At 48.4% G+C, this 20,190-nt stretch overlaps 1 protein-coding gene and 1 long non-coding RNA gene across 3 annotated transcripts in view; one reads left to right on the top strand and one right to left on the bottom strand.

The window, feature by feature from the left end:
* Positions 1-1,400: 1,400 nt before the first annotated feature.
* Positions 1,401-2,875, bottom strand: LOC311603847. Its single transcript, XR_014781287.1, has 3 exons — positions 2,288-2,875; positions 1,974-2,022; positions 1,401-1,591 (listed from the first exon to the last, which is right to left on the bottom strand). It is a non-coding gene; the product is annotated as an uncharacterized lncRNA (long non-coding RNA).
* Positions 2,876-3,473: 598 nt separating this feature from the next.
* Positions 3,474-20,190, top strand: part of DPYSL5 (dihydropyrimidinase like 5) — an 85,098-nt gene continuing 68,381 nt past the window's right edge. Inside the window, exon 1 of one of the 2 annotated variants that reach the window (XM_084793056.1) lies at positions 3,474-3,765. The gene's annotated coding sequence lies outside the window, so the exon portion shown is untranslated. The remainder of the gene's footprint in view (positions 3,766-20,190) is intronic. The other variant, XM_084793055.1, reaches the window with a different exon arrangement.

The following is a 20,190-nucleotide window of genomic DNA, read 5'->3' as shown; positions in this document are numbered from 1 at the left end:
GGTTGTAAGCTCCACTTACCAGGAACTTACCTGCCGGCAATCCCTGACCACTTGGAGTTCTGAACTTGACGGTGGGGGAGTCGGTTCCCCGTACGGGCCACCACTTGTCGCGCCTCGCTTGACCAGCAAGAAAGACGTGACCACCGGTTCTTCTCCTAAGCAGCTTTATTCAGGCCTTTCTTCTTCGCTTCGGTGAAAATCCCCCCAAGCCACTCCCCTCACACTCATTTATAGCACTCAAACAGCCAATCACACCAAGACACGTCTCACACTCTGATAGGCTCGCGAGCAGCGGGCCTTTTTCAAATAAGGGGTTGTTTAAATCGAAACGGCTCCAGCTGCGTGCCGGGCGCCCTGTGGAGGCGGGGGTCCACAAAGGGCTCCGTGGCTCTCCACAACTGCCTGCTTGGTGGTGCCGTAAGGACTGAAAGGCATGCAGTAGACTGACTATCTAACCAACCACGTGGAGGGCTGGAGTTTAGGAGTCTCCTTCCTCCTCTTTTTATGACAGCCCCCTTGTGTTCCTTACTCTCGTTTGCTGTTAAGGGACTTGTTATGCCCAGTAACCTCAGGGTTTGTGGGGTCGGCACCAGCCTCTCCTACTCTCCTTCCTACCACCCTACTCAAAGCTTTGGGAGGGGCCTCCAGTTGTCTCCGCCCTTGTGTTCCCCCATTCACAGCCTGTACTCCTTCGTCCTGGACTCTCAGAGGCCTGTTCAGAAGCACCATCAAGTCAGCAGCTGCGTGAACCTCAAGTCTGGCTCCTTCATTCCATGGTGATGAGTTCAGAATCTGTTTCTCCCTTGTCTGGTTTCATCTACTGCCTCTGACCTTATGAAGGGGCTTTGTAGTAAGTCACACCTATTCTTATGCTAAGTGTCATATATTTTTTACATCCCTCACATTGTTCTACAATTTTGAATAAATTAATAAATTAATAGTTACACTTGTGAGTTTACACTATGCATGCCAGGCAGAGGACTCTGCCCTTTGTACGAATTTCTTCATGAAATGCATGGTGACGCTGGGACTTATCTGAAGCACTGGTGACATTGGGACCTATACATAGCACTGGTGACACTGGGACCTATACGTAGCACTGGTGACACTGAGGTGTATACGTAGCACTGGTGACACTGAGGTGTATACAGAGCACTGGTGACACTGGGAGCTAGGGATGAGAACTGGTTCCTTTGCCAAAGTCTGGTAGCAATAAAGTGATGGGAACAGAGACTCCAATCCAGATATAGGAGTCTCAAAGTTCTAAATCAAATAAAAAACAACGTGCTAAAAATCAAGGACTGAGGATACCTGAAACCTCAGGTTCAGGTAGGATTTTAAAAAACTTTTTATAATTTTTTTTTATGTACACTGGTGGTTTTGCCTTCATGTATGTCAGTATGAAGGTATCAGATCCCCTGGAACAGGACTTACAGGCAGTTGTGAGCTGCCACGTGGTTGCTGTGAATTGAACCCAGGTCCTCTGGAAGAGCAGCCTGTGCTTTTAACCACTCAGTCACCTCTCCAGCCCCATAGGTGGGATTTTTATCAGTGTTGTAGGCCAACTAGCAAGCAGTCCAAAGTAGACAGGCTGGATAAAGGAAAAAAAAAAACTTCAAATATGAGCATAACTAAATACTGCAGAGAGCTCTTGCTGCCACTAGGGGGCTCCCTCCACCTTAGGCAAAAGGTGATCAGAGGCCCTTGCTGCTCTGAGCTTCTCCATACCTTCCAAAGCACTTACCCCCCCCTCTCTCTCTCTCTCTCTCTCTCTCTCTCTCTCTCTCTCTCTCTCTCTCTCTCTCTCTCTCTCTCTCTCTCTCTCTCTCTCTCTCTCTCTCTCTCTCTCTCTCTCTCTCTCTCTCTCTCTCTCTCTCTCTCTCTCTCTCTCTCTCTCTCTCTCTCTCTCTCTCTCTCTCTCTCTCTCTCTCTCTCTAGGGTGAGGGGTGTTTTGAGGATGGCCATAAGCTTACGTTTGTCTGGAGGTTCCTTGCACAAGCTCACTACCAGGAGAAGACAAGCCTGAGAGAGAGCAGAAAAAACCCGATTTCCTCTCAAAATTAGAGACCAAATAGAATAACTCCTCATCCCTAGATGCAAGCCGGTGTGACCCTAAATCGATCCAGAATGGATCACAGAGTACAATGGCCCAGTGAGACCCTACACTTAAAAGGACTGAAGGTTTAAGCTCTGGTGTACATTTGGTTAAAACTCAGAGGATCCCGCTCCCTCTGCTCCAAGTTATAAATTACGATTTTCTTTTAAAATACCCTGTAAAGAAAAGCACCTCAGGAAGGCAGCCAAAGGATTCACGCCCCTACTCCCGACTCCCGCCCCCGGAACCGAGGGAAGCCCTGGTAAGAACCGGCTTCTTCAACAGTAGCAGGAGATCGCCAGGAATCCAGGGTAGCGGTGAGGGGCAGGAGTAAAGTTGCATTTCAGAACGGTTCTGCAACACCTTTGCGATAACCGCAAGGCAAAAGAGGTAAGTTCTGGAGCTGTATTTACGCTGTCATCACAGCCACAGACTAACACGGAGCCCAGGGAAAGGTTTGAGCCGTAAATTAGATAGGAAGAAGGACTATCCTCTGGCTCCTTTTGCGGCATTGTTTTTGGTTAAATCAAGTGTGTACTGAAAAGGTAAAACTGAGCCAGGTGCGGTGGTGTACATCTGTAATTCCACCACTCAGGAGGCAGAGGCACAAGTTCTAGGCTAGCGGGGTGTCTCCATGACAAGACCATCAAAACGGCAGCGGCAAATAAGGATAGATTATACTGATGTGAACTGAGGAGAGAGAGAGAGAGAGAGAGAGAGAGAGAGAGAGAGAGAGAGAGAGAGAGAGAGAGAGAGAGAGAGAGAGAGAGAGAGAGAGAGAGAGAGTTAGTTCACCATCTTTAAAGGAGATGTCAAAAGTAGCATAGGCATTTTGGATCAGGGCACTGTATACAGACACCCAAGCGCTGCACTGGGCAAAACGGTAGTCATCTAGAGAACGAGCTGTGGAGCCCAGACCTCAAGAGAGGGCACATACGAACTGTGGCGACCCAGAGTAGCGGATCCCTTGATCTATAACAACAGTTTTTCCTGTACCGACCACCCTCGCCCTCTCCAGCCTGCAATGCCGCCCGCGCCAGACTCGGTAGAACGTTAACCCAACGGAAGCCAGAGGGGACCAGCCGGCCTCGGAGTGCCGCTGCAGCCTCATTGTTTAAGACCCTCGGGTGGGGTCTTGCAGGGGGAGGGGAGGCGGTGTGTCCTCGGGAGCCGCCCCATACCCTCCCAGGAGACCCAAGCAGCCGCGCGCCCCTGCACTCGGGCTTTGTGAAGTGTCGCTAGTTGCCATGGGACCAGAAAGGAACGCGGAGAATGGCGATTAGAGGGCCAGGGGCAGTCGAGGTTCTGGGGCCGTACCCTCTGTCCCCTTTCGGACCCCGGCCCTGCAACAGGGACTGTCGGGATTTGTAGTCCCAAAGGCGGCGGCCGCGCGGAGGATGCGGGGCGCTGCTGGTCCCGCCTTCCCCTAACCTGCCAGTGCGAGGTGGCGAGCGCTGGGGCGGAGCCCTAGGATCCGTGATTGGCCCAGGCGGCTCGTCCCCACCCCCGCTCACCACTCGGGAGTCCAGCTCCAGGCGCGCAAGGCGGCCACCGAGCGAGCGCGCTTGCAGCCGCTCCCGCCCCGTGCATCCGCAGCTACCGCGCCGCGGCGACACTCAGAGACCCAGAGACCGACCGACGGACCCGCACAGTCGCAGCATCCTGGAGGAGTGGGTGATGGCGAGGGGAGGGTGGAGGGCTTAATCTTCCCAGGATGGAGCATCCATCCCTCTCTCTCTGTTTTTCCCCCGAGGCGCACAAAAGAGAGGAAATTGGGATGCGCCTAGGTTCTCCCTGGCCGCAGAGAGAGATGTTTAAGATTCAGGAAGCCATCCGGACTGAGGTGGGGCGCCAGTAAGGTTCTTTGTACGCCCACAGAGCTGGACTTGGTCCCTTGCGGTGTCTTAGGCGTTTAATGTTTGCTGGAGAGATTTACCAGTAGCTAGAGTAAGGGGGCTGCCGAATTGAAGGGTGCTCACGCTTATCACCCAGTAGTCGCGCTGCCGTAGCTTGTTGACGAGCTAGTAAATGGCTAGAAGGTGGGAGTGCCGGGGAGTGTTTGTCTAGAGGCCGACCTGCCCTCCTGTACGTCCCTGGTTTGCCGCTGTCCCTGGTTCCCACCTACCGCCTACATAAACGTCCTTGGTACCTTTTGCCTCAGGGTTGAGATCTGCCCAACCTGGACCAAACCCCGACTGTCTATATTCTCAGTCCCTAAGAAGAGCGGAGGCCCTCGAGGCACCTGCGGGAGCCACAAAGGCCTTTTTCTTCTGCCCAGCCCCTAGCGGCGCGGCGCTAGGTCCCTCCGCTGGAGCTCTGTCGCCTAGTCTGCCCTTGCAGCATCGATCTTGGTGGGCGAGGGACATCGACGCCCCGGGCCTGGGGAGCTGGCTGGAGAATAAATAACTACGAATGGGACAAACGGGGTTGGAGGCCTGGATTTGAGCAAAACTGGGAACTGGGTGGGGACAGGTGATCGAATCTGGGGGAGGAGGCCATGGCTTAGAAAGGACTGAGAAGTGTAGGGTGGGGGGCGGGTCTGAAGCTTCGCGCGCAGGTGGCGCGAGGCGAGGCTGGTCTGAAGAATAAGGGGAGGAGAGATGAGGGAGGGTGGAGACCTCCGGGGGTTGAGGAGAGTAGACGGGCTTGGGGAAGGATCTGGGGCTGTGCGGGGGAGGGGTCCTCCTCTTGAGTGGGAGAGTTCTCCATTGGGGGGAAGGGCAGGCCGCTGAGGAGGGGCAAATCTTCGTCTGAGGACCCTCAGCTCTAGGCCAGTCGTCGCCGTTCTGCCTAAGACTCTGGCTGGGCGTGGTCCTTGGACTCGGTTTGGGAGCTCGGGTGGCGGGTCCCCGACGGGGCAGGCCTGGCTCGGCTAGGAGCTTTGTTTCTAAGCTTGGAACAACCCATGGGGACTGGTTTAGGATTTGATGATAATCCGCAGCGCCCCCCGGCACGCCCTGTTAGCACGGAGCTGAAAGGCTTTGCCCAGTGGCAGATGCTGCCCGGGAGCCGGATGGGGGGGGGGGGGCGTCTCCCGCCCAGGAGACCCTGAGAACAATAGGCTGCATAGTGTCCGCCCGTCGTCGAAGCAGGGCCCCCTCGCCCCAGAATTCAAGTGTGAGGTGTACTGGTGCAGAAAACGCTCGCGGAGACACCTCGGAGCACGTGCTGTCTTTGGGATTTGCCTTAGGGGCACCTGGCACTGCTGGGAATTCCAAGTGGGAGTCTTGTGTTTTCCCCAGGCTGTGGAACCCGGGGACCGCCCCCACCCCACCCCCACCCCACCCCACCACCGGCTTCTACTGTCGCTGGCTGCAGCGCTTCTGTCCGCCGCTTTACGCTGTTGACTAGTTTAGGTAGTGGCGCGGAGCCGCCTGGCAGCAGTGCAAGTCCCAGAGGCCGAAGGTCGCCACGGTGCAAAGCAGGCTTTGTCTGCCCAGACCTCCCAAGCCCGAGTATAGGAGCTGCTATGCTTCCTAAATGAGCCCTCGGGGTGGTGAGGTTTGGGGTAAATTGGGGAGAAGCTTTAGTGGTGGTGGTGGGGGAATTACATGGCAAAGGGTGCGGCTCTTGGCTTTATAACTTGCAACAAGAGACTCAAAGCTTCCGATGACCACACCCAAGCGAGGGCATCCTTTGCAGATTTCACCCATGTTGTCTGCTGACCTAAGGTGGGATGACTAAGAAATAGGGTGGCGGCTGGGGAAATGCACAGAGGGCTTCAGTCTAAATGCCCTCTCTATTGCTGGCTGTCTAAGCACCTTGCGTTTCAGCTGCATCGCCCTCACAAGCAAACTAACAGCCAAAAGCGGTAATTCTGGTGTGTGTGTGTGTGTGTGTGTGTGTGTGTGTGTGTGTGTTTGCAAAAAATTTTTTGTAATTGTGTGACTGATAAGTTAAAGGTGACTCTTTGGCAGAAAATTCAATTATCGGTGGTTTGCAAAAGACAAAAAGCAAATCAGACATGTCTTTACAACAGGAATGAAAGACTAAATGTCAAAACACCATAGACCTGATGTTATTTAGGTTTGCCATCAAGCTAACTGATGACGTGACTGCTGGTTACTTCAGTGGAGGTGGATGGTCACCTACCCGAGGATCACTTCTCCAAGGACCTAACTGTGTAGCAAATCAGTAATTCAGAGATCATTGGTTTTAAAAGGTGATGATTTTAAAAGGTGCTTCTTAGGATTTACGAAACTTGTCTCCAAAGGCTAGCTGGACTGCCGTTCTTTGTATGTTTAAACTCCAGTTTTACTAAATCTTTAACAAACACACAAACATGCATATATCCACATCTGTTTATATCTGAATATGTTCATCCTGGTATGTGAAAACCAGAATTCCAATATTGCAAAAACCAGAAACCTGGCAATACAGAGCTTTTCTTGTGAAAGCAAATTTTTTCCTTTCATTTTACCAAAAGGAAAAAATTTTGAGGACTATTTTGTTGATTTGCTCTTTTTGTAATAAACCTATGAATTTTGGATTTGTTTATATTTGGGTTTTTGTTTGTTTGTTTTCATTTTTGAGACAGGGTTTCTCTGTGTATCTCTCTCTGTCCTGAACTCACTCACTCTGTAGACCAGGTTGGCCTGTCTCTGCCTCTTGAGTGCTGGGAATAAAGTCGTGTGTCACCACTACCCAGCTGGGGTGTTTGAGGTTGGTTGGTTGGTTGGTTGGTTGGTTTTTGTTTTTGTTTTTGTTTTTGTTTGGTTTGGTTTGGTTTTTTGGTTTTGTCTTTTTTTTTTTTTTTTGAGGCAGTTTAGCTCAAACTGTCCTCACACTTGCATCAGCTCTTCCTCAGACTCCCTAGTGTCGAATTATAAGCATGAGTTGCCATATTGGCCAATCCGATGGATTCTCAAGAAGGTTTGATCCTATGAAAGTACTCTGTGACCAGCAACACAATCCTCAGGCAGCAGAGGCTGTGGGTCAGGGTTGCTAGTGTGCACAGCTGGCTTCTACACAAAAGAGGGAAGGGAAGCAGCATGCCCAGCCCCTAGCCGCTCTCACAAAACCCCTAAAACAGAGAACCCAGCAAGAACAGACACAGCGGCCCCAGAAAAGGATGCCTAGGCTACCAATGTTGTACCTGGCCTAGGAACCCTACGCATTTTCAGCATGGCCTCGAGGCAGCCCTGGCATTGGTCTGTGTGCTTGCTTGCTCCCCACACAATGCATGCTTCTGCCTCTGGAAAGAGTGACGCAGATCTACACAGCTGACCAAAATTAGCTTTGGAAACCTGTCACAGCCTTTACTTGTGGTACCTTCGCTGCTCTCCACCCTCCTCCTGCCTCCTCCTCTGTCTTAGCTTCTCTGATCAGGATCCTGAGCCTCGAAGCCACAGACGAATCTCGGGGGCAAAGGCTCACAGGTGTCCTTCCTTTCACGTAGTACTTAGAACAGCAGCGTGAACGGTAAGACGAGGGTATTTGAGACCCAGTCTGTCTTTCTCATATTAAAATAGCTCCCAAGGTTCCCTCCCTGCTCTGTCTGTCAGCCACTGTTTCAGAAAAGAGTGAGTTTGTGCGGTTCTATAGAGCAGTCACGCAGAATGCCTTGTCAGTGTGAAATAGTGTAGAAAGAAAGGAATCCATGCCATGTGAGAGCAAATAAGAGTGAGTGTGTGTGTGTGAGAGTGTGTGTGTGTGAGTGTGTGTGTGTGTGAGTGTGTGTGTGTAAAGAAAATGGATATTTGATTCATTGCTGGTGAGTAAATAACTCATTTAAGATTGCTTCAGAATTTTTACAGGAAGACAAAAGGTTGAAATGCTAAGGTATGGATCTTATGAACTCTGATATGTATGTATGAAAGTTGCTGTCTACTTAGTGAAGTAAAATCAGGAAGATATGTTGGTTATGACTCGTTCCATTTCAGTCTTTGAAGCTTGTTTTATTTATAATAAACTGCCTAACCCTTAGTATAGTGAGAGCCTATAGAGAACTGCCAGTCACTTGTTCCTTTAATTTCTTCCATATAGGCCTGTTCTTAACACCCAGGCTCAGAGATAGTGTCACGGTGGGGAGAACAGACTCCTAGCTGCCACTGCTATTTCTTGTCTGCCTAACCTTAGGTGAGTTGTCTTTCAGGTACTGTAGGTATAGTTGATGGGACCAGTGTGTACCACAGAGTGAGAGGATTCACTGAGTGTGGAGACCTGAGAGCTGTGTCTGGCACCAAATAAATGGCCCATAAAAATGATGTCACTACCATCGCCCTCCCCCCTCATAATTCGTGCCCACGAAGCAACATTTTGAGTCCACATTTGGTCTTTGATTCCCCAAGGCTGCTGCCTTGTGATGGCACTACTGGGAACACGGTGGTTAAAGCTCCACCCTTGCAAATAGTAGGAATAGCATGTCTTTAGCACACAGCTGTTTTTGGCAGCTGAGCACTTGGAGAGTTTAGGAACGTTCCAGAAGTGCACTGATCACAGGTTTGGTGGATCGCCCCGTATGTATGGGGTTAGCCTGCCGCCTCACCCTCCCATGCTATCCAAAGGCGCAATCAAGTGCCTGAATTCTGTTTTTGGTGAGGGGTGTTGTCCATAGGCTCTTCTGTTCTGGAAGGCGGGATGATTGACAGTGCTTAATCAACGGTACAATGTTGGGAATAAAATAGCTCGAATTCTCCAGCTAAGAAATAGAGACCCTATGGCTAGGGAGACAGCTCCGTCAGTAAAGTGCATGCTGGGCAGGCATGACGGCCTTAATTTTGGATCCCTGTAGAAGCCAGATGTAGTTTGTGATCTGGGGAGCCAGAGACAGGTTGACTTCAGCCAGTCTGGCTGAATTGGTGAGTTCTAGGTTCAATGGGACTCTGTCTCAGAAAATAAGGTAGAAAACCATTGAGGAAGAGACTCAGCGTTGACCTCTGTCCCTCCCTACCATGTATATTCACCCAAAGTATATGTGCTCACATCCACACAAACATGTACACACACACACACACACACACACACACACACACACACACACACACACACAATAGATTTTTAAAGAAAACAAAAAATAAACTTAATAAATTGAGTGGTCGGCCCTGAAATGACACTTCACCATGTTTAAAATGAATTCCCCTCTCCCTCTTTTCTCATCTGTTTTCAACACAAAATACCACTCAAAGTTAAACACTTAATGGGCGGTACTGAAAGAGCAACTGGCTGCCGGTTTAGATAATATTTCATGGACTTTTTCCAGGCATTGAGACCTCTGGCTCCTCATTTAAATTTGCAATCATTTGAGCTAAATGGAGTCAGGGTTTTGTGAATGGCCAGTTTCTCTCGGGGAGGAAAAAAAGAGCATTTCTGCATTCTGAATTGAGCATTGTCACTTCCCGCCCCCTGACATCTGTCCGTTTTCATCCGTTTGGCACAGTGTTTTGGGTCTGTCACTGCCTCAACTGTGTGTGAATGTGTGTGTCCCACATGTTAGCCGTGCCCAGCACTCAATCACACCACCTTGTGTCACACCAGGGCCCATTTCCAGGCTGTCCCTTTGTTGATTTCAAATCCGCTGTTGCCTTGCAGGGATTTCTCAGGCCTGGGGTCCTTTTGTCTGGTCCTGTCTGTCCCTTTGTCCTTCTGCAGAGCAAGGCCCTCTGTTGATTCAGAGGCCACTTCCTTTCTCGTTTTTTACTAACGTAGATTTTCATCCTCTCAGATTGAGGAGCTCATTCTGCTGTCCAACCCAAACGCCACCTCGGATTTTAAAATCAAATTAACGTATCTGGAGCACATGCCGAATCTTGCTTATCTTAGTGAACTTACTTGGGCTGGCTTAAGTTTGCCAAGTTCCCAAGTGGCAAAGTATACATATATGTAAAATGATGACTTTGAGAGACGTATGTACAGTGGCTGAGGACGTATTTAAAATACGTATGTGGGGGCTGGGATTTCAGCTCAATGGCAGAGTGCTTATCAAGGATGCACAAGGCTCTGGTTCAAGTCCTCGTACTCCCTCCCCCACAAAGTTTTCAAATGGTTTGTGGTCCATTGAGATGGCCTGGCAGGTAAAGGCGCTTGCTGCCAAGCTGTACAATCTAATTTCAATCTCTGGAACCCATGCGATCATGCCCTGTCATGCATATGCCCCCCAGTAAATGAATGTCAAAGAATACACACACACACACACACACACACACACACACACACACACACACAACTTTTTAGTGAAACCTAATACTCAGAAAAGCACCTAAATGCATAGCTTGATTTTTTTGCAAGCTAAATATATCAACATATAATAATCATTTTCAAAGGCTCAGACGACCAAATATTCAAAACCTCCTGTGCTTCTATCCAGTCACATTTCTTCCAAGGTAACCAGACAGTGTGTGTGTGTGTGTGTGTGTGTGTGTGCCTCTGTGTGTGCCTCTGTGTGTGCCTCTGTGTGTGTGTGCCTGTGTGTGTGTGTGTGCCTCTGTGTGTATGTGTGCCTCTGTGTGTATGTGTGCTTGTGTGTGTGTGTGTGTGTGTGTGTGTGTGTATGTGTATGTGTGTGTATGTGTGTGTAGGCACATGTGCCGTGGCAGGTGTAGACAGCTTTGGTCTGTGTGTCTGTGTACACTGTACCACATGCACAGATCCACAGGAATTGGCCCTCTCCTTCCACTTTATGGGTCCCTGGGATGGAACTTGTGTGATCAGCCTTAGTGCCAGGGACCTTTACCTCATTAGTCACCCTGCTGGCCCCACACTCTATCTCTGAGCAAAAAGTAACACCTTAAGCCATGTGTCTGAGTCCGTAGTAGCCTGTCTTGGATAGGGGTACAATTTCAGCCACAGTAACCAATTGAGAGGGGTTTTCTTTCTGTTTTTGTTTAAAGATAGGGCATCACTGTGTAGTCCTGTCTAGTCTGGAACTCTCTGTGTACTCCAGGCTGTCCTTGAACTAGAGATCTGTCTGCCACTGCCTCCGAAGTGCTGGGATTAAAGGTGTGAGCCACTGAGTCTTGGCGATCAGTCTTAAACAAAGGGAAGCTATAAGCTCATGCTAGTTTCTTGACTTGATCAGCATCACAGTCTGTCTGATTAGAGATTCGTCTTTTCAGCGCTAGAGATGGAGCCCCAATGCCTTGTGTGTTCAGCCAGTGCTCTACCCTGAGCTAACACCGCAGAGAATGCGCCCTAGACAGCCTAGTCCGCAAGTTGGTCATCAAAGAATTTGTGAGAAAGTTGGCATAAAATTGTCTGAGGTGGAGCTGGAGAGATGGCTCAGCAGTTAAAAGCACTGGCTATTCTTCCAGAGGACCCAGGTTCAATTCCCAGCACCCACATGGCAGCTCACAACTGTCTGTAACTCCTGTGCTAGGAGATTCTATGTTCTCTCCTGGTCTCCACAGGCACTTTATGCATGTGGTACACAGACATACAACACTGAGGTAAAACAGCCATACACATAAAAATAAGTAATAAAACTCTTTTTTAAAAAGTGCAAGGTCATCAGCCAGGACCTACAGTAAGAAGTTGGAAGGCAAAAGGGACCCAGAGAAAAAGCTGATTTTCATCAATAAGTTCTATCTAATGATGCGATCTCTTACTGTCAGGCAGTGCCTCGAATTAGCCACTGTGAGAGAAATGAAGTGATCTCCCTGTTGTGAGGAGATGAGACAGTTCTGGGCTTTCGGTGCATTCACAGTGTCTGAGAACACGGTGCCCATAGTCAGGAGCAGGAAGGAGAGCTGATGCATGTTAAGCTTAGTGACCAGGCGGTTGGCTGAGAACTTGACTCTGCTCCGAGCTAATGTTTAAGATGGACTTGCACTTCCTCTCTCAGGACTGCCTGTATTTGCTGGGTGCCTACAACAGGCACTGATCCCCAGGAAGGAGCTAGCAAGTGGGGAAGAGAGATGCAGCCTGCTGTTTCATCCCCCTGTGCCTGTGTCTTTGTGACTAAGTGCTTGTTAGTATTGTCTTCACAGGTTCTTTGGTGGGGGTGGGGGTGGGGGGCTAATGGGAAGAGGTGTTCAGAGCCAGAGGGGGTCCTAAGTGGTCAGCAAATGGAGCTAATGGTACTGTCTAGGGGGTAAGGTGGGGCTCTGAGATGTGTAAAGATTCAGGCGCTTGATGACAGAGGGTTGGGGTAGAGATAGGGAAAGGAAGTTACTAGAAGCATGGCGGTGTGGCCAACACTCCACGAAATGGCCGTTTTCACTGTGCACAACCCTTCCCAGGAGTTGTTTCTGTCAGTCCCATCTTGCTCTTGCTGTTTCGAGTGACCTTAGGGCACCCTAAGGCATCCCTTTGGAAAGGCCCCTGTGGCATCTGTCCCACGGCCTTTGAGGTTTCTCTTCATCCAGGGAGGAGATGTCTTTTTCCCCCTATCCTCTGCCACCTTGGGTATCTTCCAGAGAACATATCTGGGAAGCCTAGCCCCTCCCACATGCTACACGGAGGAAGAAGGCCCTTTATGTTCACTCCAAGCCCGTCACCTGAGTCAGTCCATTGCATGCTTCGGTGTCAACTCCGCTTGGTCCCATCCATATGCCTCGTGCGTTTGCCACCACTGAGGTCTCTGGGTTAACCCCATGATGCAGCTGTAGGTTCTTGGCACTGTGCCCACTTCACACTGGTTCACACTTGTTCTGGTTCAGTGTCGACAGTCTTGATACTCATGGACCCCAGTCTTCTGTCTCGATGTCCTCCTGATCCGTCTGCCCCCCACCTCTTTTACTCTCAACCTTGCCACTGAGGTACAGCCCAGCCCGAGGATCCGTTTTCTGGACTTGCCTTGACCAGCCTGGAACTCTCATCCTTTGCTATTCCTGCTTAAACTTTTCCCTGAGCATCAAGAAAAAGCCACAAACCCTAGGAGGCAGGGCCTGGCCTGGAACAGCAGTTTATTGAAAGCTTTTTTAAAAATTGTCTTGATTGAGACACGCTATGACTACCGTAAGGTTGTCCTATGTGCAGTCCCGTGGCCTTTAGTATGTTCACAGAGCAGCACAAACACCACCGTATTCTAATATTAGAACACTTCAGTTGCGCGGGAAGAAACCCCAGGCCCAACAGTAGTCACTCCACATTTCCCTCATGCATCTCCTCCCTGCCTCTGCACCCCCCTCGCTACCCCCACCCCCACCCCACCCCACCCCCACCCCTGGCAACCATTCAGACACTTCTGTCTGCGATTTGCCCGTTCTTGGCACTTCATACAAATGGAGCCATAGAGTACTTGGCCTTTTGTGACCACTAAAACCCCAAGTTTTAGTCACTTAAATAGTAATTCAATGTCTGTACTCTTAATTCACAATTTACCTTTTTTACCCCTTTAATATAAAGATTAAAGGCGTTTGGAAAGTTGCTGTTAAATAGCTAAATAGTTGCCCGTCAAGCTTGCTAACGCTGGAATGTAGCTCAGCTGTAGAGGGCTTGTCTGCCACATGGGAGGCCCGAGGCTCAATCCAAAGAAAAGAGGGAGAGGAAGAAGCCGGGTGACCTGGTGCCACACTCTGAAAAGGACAGCTCACAAGGCATCTAGACCTCTGTCCATTCGGAGCAGGAGCAAATCCCACAGGAGAATTCTTACGTAGATAATGGGGACGATGAGTGACATCTAAGTAGCTCAGAATGGAAAGGGTGATGGTGACATTTCCGTCCCTGTGGCAAAAACCCGAGAAAACAGTTTTAAGGAGGAAGGGTTTGTCTCCAGCTCAGGGGTTCATTGGGTTCATGGTGGGCTGGCTCCATTTGCTTTAGGCCTGCGCTGAGACAGTATCATGGCAGCAGGAGCAAGGCAGGGCAAAGCGGCTCACCTCAGCAGAGCAATGGAGAATGTAGGGAGGGCAGGGACAAGAGCATCCATCCAAGGCATGCTCTCAGAGACCCCCCAACAAAGCCCACCTTCTAATCTCCACTCCCTCCCAGCAATGCCGTCGGATTATGAACCCATACATTGATGGAGCCATTGATGTACAATTCATTGCTGGGGGCCCAAGCCCGCAACAAGTAAGCCTCATAGGCAAACCACCAGACGGCGGGTGTGGAGGTGCCATCTGGAGGATGCTCAGCTGTCTTCTGTGTGGAGACTGCAGTTGGCAGTGTGTGGCAGCACGTAACTAACCCATAATATGGCCACCAAGAGAACCTTCTTGGCTGCAGGAATCCAACCTATGGCTTCACTGACCTTGTTGAGGGAAAAGGCTCCAGGCAGAGGGATGGTATGAGGTGGGCACAGACCTGAGAAGATGGTGGGATCAGCTTGGGCAGCAGAGAGAGGCAGACGGGCAACCAGAATGGTTAGAGGCATTTAAGGCCACGGCCATTACACCATTACCATTTCCGCCCCTGCCTCTTCCGTATTGGCATCTGTCCGTCCGCTTTCCAGAGTCCAAAGCTACTAGACATAAGGCGTGGGCCCGAGCGGTGGGCCCGGAGCGGCCCTGGCCTTCATCTCCTGTAGCTCACACAAGCCCAGCCGTTGCCCTGGGTCTCTAGACTACCCTCAGTGCCTTCCTTTTCCTGTGAGTTTAACTTAATGACAACGCATGCACAAGTTTGAAAATTATCTTTATTTTAGTGTGTGCGTGTTTAAGAAAAGCCTGTGCATACATGCAGTGTGTTTATTTCCCATGGAGTTGTATTAAGACAATGCTACACTTTCCTCTTCCCCTTGGGAACCTTTGTTAGGTCTTTTGTGCTCCAAATAGCTAACAAATGCATGAAACAGGTGGCCCCTCCCTGACTATAGAATCTTGTTCCAAGGTGAGATGTAGTGATTTTGTCTTGTTTTACATTTAAATGATTTTTTTTTTTGAGACAGGGTCTCTCTGTGTAGCCTTGGCTGTCCTGGACTTGTTTTGTAGACCAGGCTGGCCTCACAGTGATCCGCCTGCCTCTGTCTCCCAAGTGCTGGGATTAAAGGCATGCGCCACCATGTCCCGCTAGATGATCTTTTGTGGCATACAAATTATATCATAATCATATATATTATAATGGACCATAAGAATGACTCTGTGTGAAAGAGTCCAGTGCCTGGAAAATATAGTTCATGGTGTGTGTGTGTGTGTGTGTGTGTGTGTGTGTGTGTGTGTGTGAAGCTAAGTAGTAATGAATGGCTGAGTGTTTACAAAGACCCAGAGCCAGGTATTGCCACCCACGTTATCACTGAGATGCGTAAACAGTCCTCTGCCCCTCCAGTCACCATAGAGTCTCAAAGGCGGGACCCCGTGGTACCCATTGGAAGCCGTGAGAGCTAGAACTTAAGCATGGTTAGCTGTTCATGGCTGTAGGCGCTACATCCTGAGAGTCAGCCCAGTGCGGACTGGAAAATATCTGAGGGAAAAATTGTGTCTATATTCAATGTATACACACTTCACTATCTTTTCTACAACCTAACAACTACTTGGGTGGTGTAAAATTATGTTAGAGGAGTCGGGCGTGGTGACATATGTCTTTAATTCTAGCACCTTGGAAGGGGGTGAGACAGAGGCAGGCGGATCGCTAAGTTCAAGGCTTGCTTGGTCTACATAGTAAATTCCCGGACAACCAGAGAAACCCTGTCTCAAAACAAACAAACAAACAAACAAACAAAAAAGCCCAAGCAAACAAAGGATTATAAGTAATCTAGAGAATCTTTTTGTTTGTTTTTCGAGACAGGGTTTCTCTGTGTAGCCTTGTCTGTCCTAGACTCACTTTGTAGACCAGGCTGGCCTAGAACTCACAGTGATCCCCCTGCCTTTGCCTCCCGTTGCTGGGATTAAAGGTGTGCGCCACCTTACCTGGCAAGGACCTTATATTTATGTATTTATTTAGTGTGTGAGGGTAAGGGTGTTACAGGACCACTTGCAGCAGTTGGTTCTCTTCTTCCTCCATGCGGACCTGAGGGGCTGCACTCGGGTCACCAGCTTTGACAGCAAGCACCTTTCCCCCCTGAGTTATCTTGCCAGCCTGAGACTGTTTAAAGCGTACAAGAGAATGTGCAAGCATCTTATAGAAATCTTATGCCATACTTGAGCATCCTCAGATTTTAGCATCTCGGAAAGTGGGGATCCTGGAACCAGCCCTTTTCAGAGAGGACCAGATGACTGCATATAAAACACATGATCTGTGCTCAGCACATAATAGTGCTGAGAAAATCAAAAGACTTTAAAAGGCGAGGAGTTCACATATCCCTCATGTAACAATCAAACGTGCTGTAAGAAAATACCATGAGAAAGGAAGAAAAGAAACGTGAACTGTCACTGCCCAAGGATAGCGACCGTCAGCTCTGCTCACCATCTTCCATTCACTCATTATAAAAATGCACACATACAAGGTCCATTCTAGTTTTGGAGGGGTTTATTTTTCCAAGTTACTTTTATTTTTAAATGATGTGTATATACCTGTGTTTGTGCACATGACCGCAGGCACCGTTGGAGGTCAGAAGAGGGTGTTAAGTCCCCTGGAGCTGGAATTACAGGTAGTTGTGAGCCACCTAGCGTGGTTGCTGGGAACTAAACTCAGGTTCTCTGCGAGCTCAGCACATGCTCTTAACCACTGAGCCATCTCTCCAGCCCCAGGTTTATTGTTTTAATGGTTAATGTTCTTTTTTTTTTTTAATTGAGTCTTCTCATTATGACCCACTAAACATTACCACCCCACCCTGACATAACCAGTGGGGTGTCTCACGTTCCTATTTACTCCGTGCACGTGCCAACATACGTACATATTGGTATGGAGGCAAATAATTTTTGTCATTGTTCATTTGTGAAAGTGAGCAGTTTGCATCTGCATGCAGGTGCCTGCATTGGATTTCTGTTTTAGTGACGTTCATGTCTGCAACCTTTGTGGTCTGGTAGAGATCTGGTTTACATCTATAACATTCAAAGGGATGGAGACCACCGCAGTTTATCCAACCACAGCTTACTGATGGCGTCGTCACACCTGCTTCCAGCTGGTTGCACTGGACTGCCAGCAGCGCTGCTGCGGCCATCCCTGTAGCTGCCTCCTAGGGTTCCAGCGTCTTTATTTCTGTGCTTAAAGTCCTATCGGTAGAGCCATGGGTCTTTTAGAAAAAAACAATTTTTTTTTCAAGAAAGGGTTTCTATGTGTACTCGTGGCTGTCCTGGAACTACTCTTTGTAGACCAGGCTGGCTTTGAACTCACAGAGATCTGCCTGCCTCTGCCTCCCAAGTGCTGGGATTAAAGGTGTGCTCCACCATGCCCTGCCTTCCAAAAATCTTGTTTTTGTTTTTGTTTTGTTTTTTTTAAGATTTATTTAATTATTAAGTATACAATGTTTTGCCTGAATGTACGTCTGCACGCCAGAAGAGGGCGCTAGATCTCACTATAGATGGTTGTGAGATACCAAGAAGTTGCTGGGAAATTGAACTCAAGATCTTTGAAAGAGCAGCCAGTGCTCTTAACCTCTGAGCCATCTCTCCAGCGCCCAAAAATCTTAATAGAGATCTTTCCTGACTTCTCAAGAAAGGTGCAACACTTTGCCTCCATCTGTTGTCATCCCAAATCCACACTCTCAACTCCCGCCAGCATCAGCAGTCACTGCCTTATTACTTCCACTCGCATGCCCTTGACTGCTGCAGATGTCAGACATCTGGATTCGCTTTGCTGTGCTCTGCACGTTTTCTCTTGTTTGCATGTGCTATTCCAAGCCGATCAGTATTTTAAGAGCCCAGAGATGTCACATGGACAACACATGTCTTCCCAGGCCACTTAAGCTGTTTAGTGACTTTATTTCTATGGTACTGTCTCTTTTTTTTTTTCCTGTGGCTGTGATAAAGTAGGGACGGAGGATGCTTCATTTTAGCTCAAAGCTCAAGGTACGGAAGTCAAGGTGGCTAGAACTGGAAGCAGCTGGTCGCATCCCAGCTGCAGTCACAAGCGAGCAGTAAATGCACGTGTGCTGTTTAGTTTCTTTTCTCTATTTCTACTGCCCAGGGTCCCTACTCAGGAAAGTGGAGCCACCTGCAGAGAGTCAGTTCCTCCACCTCGATCAGTACAGTCAGGGGAATGCCCCGCAGCCCCATCTCCCAGGTGACTCTAGACCTGTGGTTCTTAATCTGTAAGTCACATATCAGATACCCTGCATATCAGATATTTACATTACAGTCCATAACAGTCACAAAATTATAATTATGAAGTAGCAACAAAATAATTTTATGGTGGAGGGTCACCACAACATGAGGGCTGTATTAAAGGGTCGCAGCATTAGGAAGGTAGGGAAGCATTGAGCCAGACTGTCAAGTTGACAGGAACATAAACAGCCACAGGCATCTTTTACTTTATCAAGTTAAAAAGAAAAATGTACAGTATGAGAAAACTGTCCTGTTCTTGATGGGTTAGGTTTCCAGACTCAGTTTTTTAAAAAGGCTCCTCAGCTCCTTGGTTGGGCGTGTTGTTTCATGGATCACCTAGTATTTTTATTGTTTTATATTTTACATTTAATAAATTCGAGGTGGATTACAGACTTAGTGTGTACTGTGGGGTGGGATGCAAATTTACTATCCTTCCTGAAGAATAACCAGTTATGCCGTTGTTGGTTGCATAGGTCATTTTCCTTACTGATGTGAGCTGCCATTCCCGTCAGAAAGCATAGGAATCCATTGCCAAGCAAGCTCGTGTTTTTGTCTAGTCAAAGCTGATGCCTGCAGTTCTGCCTACAGTGACTTGAGGCAGCATACTTTAATATTTACTATGATAGTAGTGTAATGGAAGCTTTGGTTTCTTTGTAAGCTCGGCTGTGTTATTTAAATATGTTTTTACTTTAATCCCAAGTGTGGGATTTTAGTTTGGGCTTTAGTTTGTCCACAGCCGATAATTGTTTTGTGTGGGATGTGGTCTTTGCCAGCTGGTAACTGCCTGCCTGTGCAGCATGGAGAGGGGCGTAGTCTAGTGCTCTAAGGGAGATAAATAGGAGAGCCTGGAGAGAGAAGTGATGGTGTGTGTCATGTAGCAGTTTGGAGAAACCAGAGATGGCTTGGAGGAGACTGCTTGCTGCCTTTGCTGTTGACAGAGATTGGTGTTGCCCCCAAAGAACCCAACTGACCCTAAACATCCAGGAGAAGTAAAGAGGTCTGTGCACCCTCTCCCCACTAACATTCTTTCTTATACCCAGGGTTAAGGGGTTGGTGGAAGGGAGGCAGAGGCTTCAATATTCCAAATAAAATAGAGTTTAAAAATGAGCATCAACATAATAGTCTTTAGCAATGGCCCATCTTAAATATGCATCCCCTTGATGATTGGAAGCACGTAGCCATCATGCAATCTGTGAGGACACCTATGATTGTAAGAATCCTTTATCCGTTTGCCGCCACTTGTTCCTATCCCAGCCCTAAGGAAACCAGCAGTCAAAGCAGAGAAGTAGAGAAGGTACTGTCGGTAGAGGCGTGTCCTTGCTGCACCAGACCTAGTGCTTTTCTAACACTTAAGTGTTTTTAATGTGCTTCCCTATTGCAAATAAAACATTTTCCCATTTTTCTTTTACCTATTTGCCAGGAAAAGAAATACCTATTTTACTAATGAAATATTAGGCCTTTCTGTTGTTGCTGTTGTTTAGATTCATTTATTTATTATGTGTATGAGTATTTGCCTGCATGTGTATGTGTATGTATGTATGTGTATGTATGTATATATGAACTGTTTGTATACCCAGTTCCTGAGGAGGCCAAAAGAGGGCATTGGATTCCCTGCCACTTGAGTTACAGAAGGTTCTGAGCCACCAAGTAGGTCCTGGGAATCAAACCTGGGTCCCCTAGAAGAACAGCCAGTGCTCTTAGCCACTGAGCCATCTTTCCAGACTCCTATTTACTGTTTTTGAAATATGTAATTGTAATTCTTTTGTTTGTTTGCTTCATGTTTATCCTGAGAATTTTTCTTGTTGCAATTCTAGTAGCTCTAAAGTATCAATAATAGTAGTCAGGGAAGTCCTACTCTGTCTCCTATTATAAAGACTGCAGCTTCTGTGTTTCATCCGTTAAAGTGTGTGTGTGTGTGTGTGTGTGTGTGTGTGTGTGTGTGTGTGTGTGTGTGTGTGTGTGTTGTGTGTGTGTGTTAGGGTCTCACATATCCTCAAACTTGCTACCTAGCCAAAGATAGCCTTGACCTCCTGCTGCCATCTCTAAGTGCTGGGACTGTAAGTGCACTGCTACAGAAGG

This window comes from Acomys minous (assembly GCF_964271855.1).
Source record: "Acomys minous genome assembly, chromosome: 8".
In the NCBI taxonomy this organism is placed as follows: domain Eukaryota; kingdom Metazoa; phylum Chordata; class Mammalia; order Rodentia; family Muridae; genus Acomys; species Acomys minous.
This window is presented reverse-complemented; position numbering and strand designations above follow the sequence as displayed.